General features: G+C 29.9%; 2 long non-coding RNA genes across 2 annotated transcripts; both read left to right on the top strand.

Moving 5' to 3' along the window:
• The first annotated feature begins 46 nt into the window (after positions 1-46).
• LOC139906518 (uncharacterized) lies at positions 47-2,450 on the top strand. Its single transcript, XR_011782095.1, has 2 exons — positions 47-1,442; positions 1,505-2,450. It is a non-coding gene; the product is annotated as an uncharacterized lncRNA (long non-coding RNA).
• Positions 2,451-7,084: 4,634 nt separating this feature from the next.
• Positions 7,085-8,995, top strand: LOC121125448 (uncharacterized). Its single transcript, XR_005866656.2, has 3 exons — positions 7,085-7,652; positions 7,717-7,918; positions 7,980-8,995. It is a non-coding gene; the product is annotated as an uncharacterized lncRNA (long non-coding RNA).
• Positions 8,996-10,720: the final 1,725 nt, after the last annotated feature.

The following is a 10,720-nucleotide window of genomic DNA, read 5'->3' as shown; positions in this document are numbered from 1 at the left end:
TATGGCAGCACCTAAATTTTATTTCTTAAACCACCTTATGTTCACCATCATTAAATAAAAATACTTAGGGGAGACTGGGACAGTTGTAATACTTTCTTTTGTTATGAACGTAGTTATCCGGTGCTGGTTTGACTCCAACACATCAAAATTTATACTGGATTGCTTTTAAAGCAGGGGAATCAGGGACCTTACGCTTTATTGTCAAAAATATTCGAAATTATATTCGATTTTTTTATAAAAGAGAAAAGTATCTTTACATTTTTTTCTTTATCATTAAATGTTTGATATTGCTTGAATTTATTAATAAATTACACCAGTAACAAGATTTTCACGAGTTGCATTTGAAAACAACCCGTCAATTGTTGAAAGTGGACTAAGTCGGGGACGGTTGCAACTGCTTCAAAAATCGAGTTTGAGGTATAAATTAAGAATACTAAACTAAATTATTATTTATTGACTAATAATTAGCAAGAATTTTTATAGTGTAGAATAAGGTTCGTGTTTTTTTTTATGTGTGCGTATTTGACCCAATCCCACGCTTGGTTATAATTTATTAGAAATAGGGCTTCTAGCAAAGAAGGTTTTTAAACTAAAAATCCTTTGAAAATAAATTAATTAGTGTTTTTTTACTAAAAAATGTTACTCGAAAAAGTTTCTATTAAAAATAGTCCGGCATTTTATATTTTCTAAAATAAATCTTCTTTTTTTTTAATTCGAAATTTCATTTCTAAAAATAAAATTTGATATAAATTCAAAGTTAAAACGACTCCTGCACATTTACCTAAGACCTGCTTACAGCAAAACCGACCTTGTGTTGAATTATTAACTTTCATGTACTGTTTATAGTAGATTAAGATTTATATTATAGATCGTAGAAATTCACTATCACAAGTCAGGAGTCTGTATTCAGCCCTGGCGAACAACAAGAAGGTTGGTATGAAGCATAAATATAACATGAAATATTAAGGAATAACAAAATACAAGGAAAATAGGACTTGAGTGTTGTTTATTAGTTTAACAAAGTGACATAGAATGGCGGTGTAATCTGCCAAACTAATACAACTCCCTGAATGACAATATTATTTAATAAAAAATACATGTTTGATACATGTTTCATAGACGATGGCGTTCGGATATTTCTTCGCAGTATGCGTCATTTTTTTAAGCAAGTAATCTAAATAACAAGCTACAGACTATCCACCAATTTGCGGATAAGACTTTTTTTTTAGTATGCTGATGCCCTAATGCAACATTGCCGCTTTGTGCTGCAAATTTATCTTCAGTATGTGTGTTTTGAATTTTAATAAAGTTATTTCAACAGATATCAAAATGATCAACAATTTATATGATATCAGTTAGTGATGGGACGATTAATCGTAAGTGGAATCAGGAATAGGAGAATCGTTTTTTTTTTTTTTTGGAATCGGTATACGATAAATAATGTTTAAGTTGAAATTTCGATTCTTATTTATTACTAGTATTTAACTATTGATTACTTTTCTAGGTTTTGAAGAAAAATAGCCGACTCTAAAATTAAGGAATTTTTGCTTTTGTCATAAAATTTAATATTTGAAGTTGCACTCATTAAGTATAAGTAAACATAATAATATTACATTTACTCCAACTACCCTACACCAAATGATTTAGCTTTCTGTGAATAACTATATGTTTTTAAATTTTTCGCAAAAAAATTTAATATATAGATTTTTTTTTTTTCTAAAAGTTTAATATTATACTTTTAATTTATCCTTCTTTTTTTTTTTTGAGAACAGAAGAGTATTTTTGAATTTTTTTCCAAAAAATTTTATTTTTTGTAAATAGTGGTAGATTTTTGAAAAATTTTTAAATTTCCTATTGCATATTTGAATTTTTTTCTTCAAAAAATTTAATACTTGAAATTTAATATTTCAAATTTAAAAAAATTTTATTTTAGGATTCTTTTTTTCAAAAAAATCCCAAAACCAAGCCTCCCCCTCCCCCTAAAATATAATTCTGTGGACGCCCTTGAGAGCAAAATTGTATTTTTTAACTATGATTTAAAATATTAAAGAATTGGAATCGGCATCATTAATTTTAATTTTACTAGAATCGCATCGGAATTGTCATTGTGATTTTTTTTTTTTTAATCGTCCCGATAAGTTACATCGAATGTTGAACATTTATGGATTGGCAGTTCTTGTGCAGTTTTGCTCTTTGAACCTCTATAACCACAACCGACAAATTAAAAATATCCTAGTTATATACCAAGAGTAGCTATATATCGCATTCCCTGACTGTTACTATTGAACTACCACTGTTATACTCTATGACGTTATATCTGTCTATCCTGTAGTCGGTACGGTACACCAAATTGAAAATTCTGGCAAGCCCGATCATATGATGGCATAAACTTGTATTTCTATTAACCTTGAGAAAATCTATATTATTAAAATAAAAGTTTGTCTTATTTATTTTTTGTCTGGCAAATAATTCCTTCTTATTACTGAGTACTCCAGCTAATTAATAATATTTTTCAACTTTTCTTTGGGATATTGATAAAATGTGATGTGTACGATTAAGCAAGGTAACTATTTTATTAAGTGATATGCCACGGGCAAAATCCGTAAATTGTTACTCAAGTTTTATGAAGTAAATAAAAAAAAGACACAAAAAATCTTTGCACGTGGGCATAAACACCAGAGTATGACTTGGAACTTGTCAAAACCTAGGATTTTTTGTTTTTTCGAGCCCATAATAACATCTTCCTGGACTAACTTCTTTTCTTTGCAAAATTTAGAATTTAGGTTTTCCCCATGGAGAATATATAGAGTGACGAAGTTTTAGTTGATGGACCTGCAGTAGAGGATTATGAATCAGCAGTTTTCGGGGGCATTCTTATGTTGTGAATTGAATCTTGTTAGCTATCAATACTTATTATTATTAGTTACCAGTCACAAATAAAATGTTTCAATATTGCATAGATGGTTAATGCCATACTTATGCAATTTCGTCAGGTGATAGATGAAACATTTTGATTGAATAAATTACGTTTCAAATAAGCGCTATAAGTACCGTTTCGAGATGAATATTTGAGAATTTTCTGATACATAATTAATGTTATTTATTTTTGCATTTCAAAAAATATGTAGAAATCAAAAATTAAAAAAGATGCTATTATTATGTTCATAGAAATAAAGGATTGATTACATATCGCGTAGATGGTTAATACTAGATTTATACAATTTCGTCAAATGATAGATGAAATATTTTGGTTTAGTAATTTATGTTTAAAAATAAAATATTTAAAAAAGTAAGTGAATTTTAGACTTATTAGTTATTTTAACCTTGAAAAATATCACCTCTATTTCGAGAAAAGCCAAAAGCAGTACAACTATGATTAATTTCGGAACCTAATTTGAATTATTTAATTCAATCACGGATGGATAAAGGACTTTTTTTATAATATCTGGGCAATACAAAATTAAATAAGTGAATAGATAATAATAGTAAACATTTTTTGATAATTGCCGCCACGACCTTTTCATTTAAAATTGTAATACGTCATAACTCATAACATGTACGTCATACGTAAAGTTATTGTATTATTATAAAAGTATTGTATGATTACTCTTTATCCTATTATTAATATGCATTTATATTAATAAGCAACATTAGTGCCTCTAAAAACATATTTGTTACTAGTTATAACCAGACAATAGTAAAATATGGATTTATTGACTATCAGAACTGTTGAATTACGCTTATTACCACGATTCAAATAAGTTAAACTAATTTTAAGATTAATCTATGAAACATAAATTAGCGTCCAATTTTGTGTGGTCATCAGTACTTTCAATTAAATATATTTTAGACCTTCTGGTATACTAGTATCTTTTATTATTATAAGATCCCTTTATATGTTACATATATAATATATTCAACTACAAATACTCTAGAGAACTACCCAAATGTTTAAATGACTAGTTTGCAATAATTCATGAAAAAATATGATTTTTTGACTGACAAGTTTTTAGGGAGCAAAAAGTGTTAGGGGGAGTATGGAGTGTTCGGCAAAGTAAGGAGTATTCAAGCGAGTATCGAGTAAAGGTCTCAATTTATCTAGTATTTTTGTTAGAAACTCGAAAATACTCATGTAGTAAGATTCAGCTCGTGGCACATCACTAATTTTATTGTAATAATACTGTCAGTTTTTCAAAGGTTAATAGAAATGCATGTATTTCTATTAATCTTGAGTTTTTCATTTTCTTAAAGGGTTTAGGCTCAACGGTTCTATTGGTTCTTATCTCCATTTGCCGCAATTATAATTTTTTTTTGGAGCCTAACCAATTTTGGACGAATATTCGGGCCTCGGATATTTTTATCCTATATATTTATTTCCATTTATCTGGAAAACGACTTGTACTGTGTGCAGCTTGAAGTATGTTTTTGCTTAAAAAAAAGATTCGAGCCGATCCGGATCCCATAAAATGTGGTTTTGTCCTATCTTTAGTCACGTCGTTAGTATATTCGTAGTGATGTATAAAGTGTGTATTTTTTAGCTCGCTTGTTTTTTGGAATTGGTAATCCAAAGAATCAATTTTACTTTCCTCAGCTGTTGTCATTATTACTTAACTCATGAGTAGTTAACTTCCTTTCCTACTACATTCAACTATAATCAAAACCTGATTGAACATTCGTGTGTCCTCATAAAAGACGGGGGTTATTGTCTCGGTCTCCCCTACTATATAGATTTCTTTAAATATAATTTGTATATATTATTATAAATATTAATATATACAAAAGTACGCACTTTGAACCGAGGCTGGAAGATGAAATTAAATTAAATTTATATTTTACAGATGTTGAAAGAATATTTATTTTGACTAGCACGAACAGGCTATCTTAAAGATAACCAATGAAAAATTTTCTAAGATTTTATTTATATTTAGCATATATTTGTCAAAATTCTAAACTAAAACGATTTACTATAAACTATAATTATATAATAGGTAAATTTCTATTTAAAGAGTGTAAATATAATAAAACCTTTTGACACTCTTGAAAATGCAACATATGCGAAAACCAAGTGAAAATACTGATTTTGGTGAATATAAAGCAATTTTTTCAAATATTTGACTATGTGATTTATTTATTGTCATTGCTAACTTGTCATGTTCCTTCTTTAACCATCAGGAAGATACCAAGGCTTATAGAATTACAAGGTTAGACCATCATTTAATCGGCCTTGCTAGAATTTTCAATTTGATGTACCCTACCGATTGCTGGGCAAGATAGACATGTTTTGACGTCATAGGGAATAACATCGGTATATTAACACCATATAATACTAGAAATTATATGAATAGTAGTAATAGTATATACTCTTTGACGTCACTATTTCAAAACATCGTGGAAGTCAAGCATCAGTGGGGAAAAAACCTTGTATTTCTATTAACCTTGATACATACTAAGATTAACTTGATCATCCTCTTTCTAATTCCCTTTTTTATTTCGTATTTAATACATGCTCTCTCTTTGTCTGTTGATAAAATAATTTGTTTTTTGAATTTTTTTTGGTGCATTTTCGAATCGACAATCCATAACCTTAAAAAAAAACTTTGACATACGGAGAATCGATCTTGTTTTATGGGAAAAAATCTACTTATTTTTGAATGATCAAACTGACGCTCTAGAGCCCAGGAATATGGACTGATCAGAATTAAACATAGCTTTACATACGTAACTTAAAGTTTTGATCAACTTTTATTCATTCTAAAGTCTGTATCTGTCTCCGTTTTTGAAATAAATGCGTTTTTATCATTGTTTTTCTATGCAGGACGTATGACACATTAATTATTTTAATACTATGTAGGATAATTTATATATTACTGTAATCTATTTACATATCTTTGATTAGAGTGATTAAAGAATCTAATCTATCAAAGAGTAATAGTTTGTAGTATGTGTTTTCAGGTATAAACTTTTGTTTAAAAGTCGATGACCTTAATTATAAACCTTGATCAACTTACAACTTCATTATATCATTAATATAAACTATCAAAAAATTCCAATAGAACGATGGTCTTCGTTTCTTCATAAACCTTCTTTCTTGTCCAAAGAGAACAAAAGATGCTACATTACGTAGTTACTCAAAGGAATTGAATCTTCCAAGTTGTATATCTAGGACTGTAAATTCATAATTTTAAAGGATAACAAGTGACTAATAGGCTTTTTGAACGAATTTTTATTTGTATTCTTCTAGTATGATACAATGATATTTAAAAGTTTAACTACGTTTGTAATAATGGTCTTCAGTGATATTTATCAAAGAATATAAATATTGCAACTCTATATACTATTAATTTCAATTTGTAATAACTATAAGTTAACTTGTAAAAAAAATATAATTGTAAATTCCTTTGTCCATTAATTTATTAATTGAATAAATTTAAATACATATTTAATGACGACAGAATATCAGTTTAAAAGAATCTTGCCATTTTTTTCTAAAATCCCCTGTTCATCTAATTGAAATAAAGAAAAACTCAAGTGAATAGCATTTACATAGGCAGTAGTTACAAATGTTGTTCAACAGCCAAAATGTTACAATATAAAAATAGTTCAGTTTGATCCTCAAATTCCAAATATGGCATTTGTTTTTCTACTATGATGTTTTTTGTTTTTGGTTATTTTTAATATTCAAAGCTTTATGAAGTGTTTGGTATTGAAGATATGGGTAAATTATATATATATATATCTTTCAAAGTCTAATGTTAAAAGATTCCAAAAGAATTTACAAAATGAATTTATTATGCTTAAAACTCGAGACATTTTAGTTTAAAGTTGAAAAGGGTTTTTTTAAATTCCAGAGGGTCATTATTCATTGCTCCAAGAAGAATAAATCTAAAAAGTGTAAAAATATCTCATATGATAGATGAAAGCCTTAACTATAATTTAAAAATACATCCAATCCAAAAAACTTCTATATGATTGGAAGGTCATCCCAATATTTCAAGAATACGGCTCCTTTTTTAATTGAAATTGAAGATAATTTTTCTTCCATTATTAAAGGAACATAAGAAGAATAGAAGAGAAAGAAAAGTATAGGAAGGGGAGAGACAGAAATGAGAAAAGAGAGAGAGTGAGAGTTAAGCATTGCCTATGTTTATGAGGATTGGATTTGACAGAAGGATAAGCTCCGATGACTCCCTGTCAATGTGGTCCAGGAATATCCACGTAGGAAGGAGATATATAATAACAATTTTATAATTGTGACGACATACAATTAATGCAATCGTGTTGAGTTGTACCTGTTTTTTCCAGGAGAGGTGGATTCCGATCCCCCCCAAATATTATTTGCCATAATTGGCGAATTACTGTTAAGTGAGTTGACAGGGAATTTAAAGCACAGCTTTGGAATCCATAATCTTCCTTTTTTGTTATGGAAGATTCACTTCAAGCCCGAAGATTTTCCCGAGCCAAATCAAGGCTTTCCAACCGTTGAAGGAGGATCAAGCCTGCACTTGAGGCATAATGCAGTTCCATCTATTTCCCCCTGCTTAAAAGGGAAGCTAGGAGACTCATCTTGACAAGAACGAGCTGAGAAACGTCATTGTTTGAGCAACATCAGGCCCCATTTATTAATTGAACCCTCTTAAGAAAGTCAAAATGAAGTAAGTTGTAACTTATATCTCTTTACTTTGTCAATATAATATTAATATGACATAATATTATTAGAATGATTACAATGTAGCTCAGGTCGATGATATATTTTGTGACGGATAATTTTTCACCTTGTTACTGAGGAGTCTTACATCGACAACGACTTTGTTTCAAAATCAAGATTGTCAGACAAACTCAATTTCTACAGCTCATCAGTACTAAAAAGATGTTATTCTACCAAGTTTCTAGAATGAAAATTTCAAGAAGGATTCATCAAGTATGTGAAAACTCGAAATAAAACATTAATAGAATATAATCTTATTGTTTATAAATTATAGTAATCGCCTACTACCCAGGATTCACTGACTACATCAGTACCAATATTTTGTTTCCTGTCTTGGACCTTGTGTTGATCATTTCAATTATAAAAATCATTCTTTGACACCACAAGAGTAGCTTTTACTGACCTCATGAAGCTCTGACAGAACAAGGATGACAATGAACTTGCTGTTATGTTCCAAATACATCGTTCTTTCCTTGGGAAAGTGTTCAAAATATGTTTGAATTTTCTCTATTATCAATTTAAAGAAACGTATCTCTTCTTGTCTAAGAATATCAGGGATCTCTACATGCCAGATGACTTTTAAAGGAAGTTTCCTAATACAAAAATTATTGAGAATGCTACTTAGGTCAAAATCAACAAGCCGTACAAAGTTAAAGATCAGAAGTTAACATGGAGCTCCTACAATATAACTGCAAAATAATAAAAATAATGGTTGAAATTAGTCCCAAGAGGGATTGTCTCCTACATCTCACCGGCGTATGGTGTTTCTTGCTGTGATCGCCAAATAGTTAAAAAATCAGAGTTACTGAAAGATAAATGATTGTGTAGGAGATTCTATCATGGCTGATAAAGACATTATGGTACAGGATATTTTTTCCAATCAAGACGTAAAGGTGAATATTCCCTACATCCATGAGAGGAGTCAATCAACTACCCGGACCAGCAGTGATCATAGATAGGGAAATTGCTTCTAAAAGAATTCAAATTGAGCGAGTCATTGTACTCGCAAAGACGTATAAAATTTTCAAATGTAAATTTGATATTAATATAACTGTATGGCGGGGACTAATTTTATATGTTTCTTTTGAACTGTGCAACTTTAGGAAGAACATAGTAAATAAAAGCGCATAAATAACATAAAATTAAATAATCACCTTGTATAAAAATCAATGCTAAAATGATGTACTTTATAAAAATTATAAAAGGTGGGATAATTTTCGGAGAAAATAAGTCTCTATCAAAAAATAGTTCCTCAATAAAGACATCTTCAAAAGTATAGGTAACAAAAAACAATTTGTACTTTTTAGCTACACCAAGCTGTCCCTGAATTTGATAAAAGTAACTGTGTAACTATAATAATTCCATGAATGTTCAATATATTAATGTAGTTTTTACTAATTGAAATTACTGATTGATAAGTATTATGTGGTACATGGTAAAGTTCAAATGCCACGAGTTACATTATTTATAAATCAATAATATACAAGTAATTTTAATAGATTAAAATGAAAGAATGGCATCAATTGATAGTTAGTAATGAGAAAAGCCAATATTGTAATTAAATAATGCATTTTAATACGAGGAAATTGTAACTGGTACAATTTGATTATATACGTCGCAACTTGTACACACCATACAGAGTGGGGATTTAAAATTCGGAACAAGTTTAGACCTCAATATATTGGCAACCCTGATTCTGTATTTATGAAAGCGTATTCATTAAATTTAACTAACAAAACTGTAAAGAAAAAATACAAATACTTGAGACTTCCTCCGAATACGAACACCGTGCGGGCATTATTGTGTGCCTCCGTACCAGTCACACACCCCATGATGCATATATTTAGTGAGCTTAAATTGTTTTTACAGATTAGTCGTCATGCTAGAATTTTAAAATGGTACGTTTCGTCCAAATCGGATAATTGGAATCCGGATTTATTCCAGAAAAAGACACATTTTTAAGACCTTTACGTTGCTTCCAAGCTATACTGGTCTGATCCCCTTGGGCTACTATGTATCTTGTAGAAAGAATCTAAAGTTGTCTACAATGATTGCAAAAATGATTATATAAATGTGCAAATAACAACTATTGACTTACTGCGTGCTTACATTCTCGAAGCAATCTCGAGGTGGTGAATAAAAGAATAGCAATAAGTACAAATTATAGTATTCATATTCTTTTACATACATACTTGAATAATAAATATTAATTTGTAAATTGACCAATCTGTCTAAGTTTTCTCAGATTAGCACTTGCGTTCTTCAGTTTGAGCTTTTTATTGAGGTTATTTACTCCTATTCTTGTTCTTGTTTTCACAAAGGATATGATGACTTCTTTAGGCCAGTTAGGATATAATTCAATTATATGATTATGCAGCCTTTCAAATACGTTTGGGTTTTTGTCAAGTGCGTCTTCATGGTAACAATAAAAAGCATTGAAATGTTTTTCTAGGCAATGTCAAAATTTTAAAAAAATCACGAGGGGATCGTAAGGCCCCCTTAGAGACTAATTCAATCCAAGGGCTGGACGTTTCTTCATAAAATCCGATGTCACATGTCTTTTTCCCTAGATTTGGATAAAGGTCTTTAAATTTGCCTGAGTAAATGCAAAATACTGGGCATCCCGTAGATTGGGACTGCAGAGCATAGCACAAACACGTTTGATGCCATTTATGGTAAAAAAGATCCAAATCATCTGAACTGCCGCAACAGTGACATCACTACGTCAGCTGACTCAGCTAACGCAAATCAGACTGCCTTAGAAGATCGTTGTTGCCTCACCTTTATATATAGTCACCTTGGCTGCAATAAACTACTAAAATATGTTACATGACATCTACGTTTTATTTACTAACAGGTAGTGAATAAGTCTTGCACCACCATGATGCATATACTTCATTTTAAACTGAATGAAGTCCAAATGGACTCGGATGTGGTAGACATCGAAGAGAGATTTAATCATTATAAATACTGGAACATTATTTGTGCCTCTTGACCCCATTAGCGGCAATGACA

Source organism: Lepeophtheirus salmonis, chromosome 10, assembly GCF_016086655.4.
Source record: "Lepeophtheirus salmonis chromosome 10, UVic_Lsal_1.4, whole genome shotgun sequence".
NCBI classification, from domain to species: Eukaryota; Metazoa; Arthropoda; class Copepoda; order Siphonostomatoida; family Caligidae; genus Lepeophtheirus; species Lepeophtheirus salmonis.
This window is presented reverse-complemented; position numbering and strand designations above follow the sequence as displayed.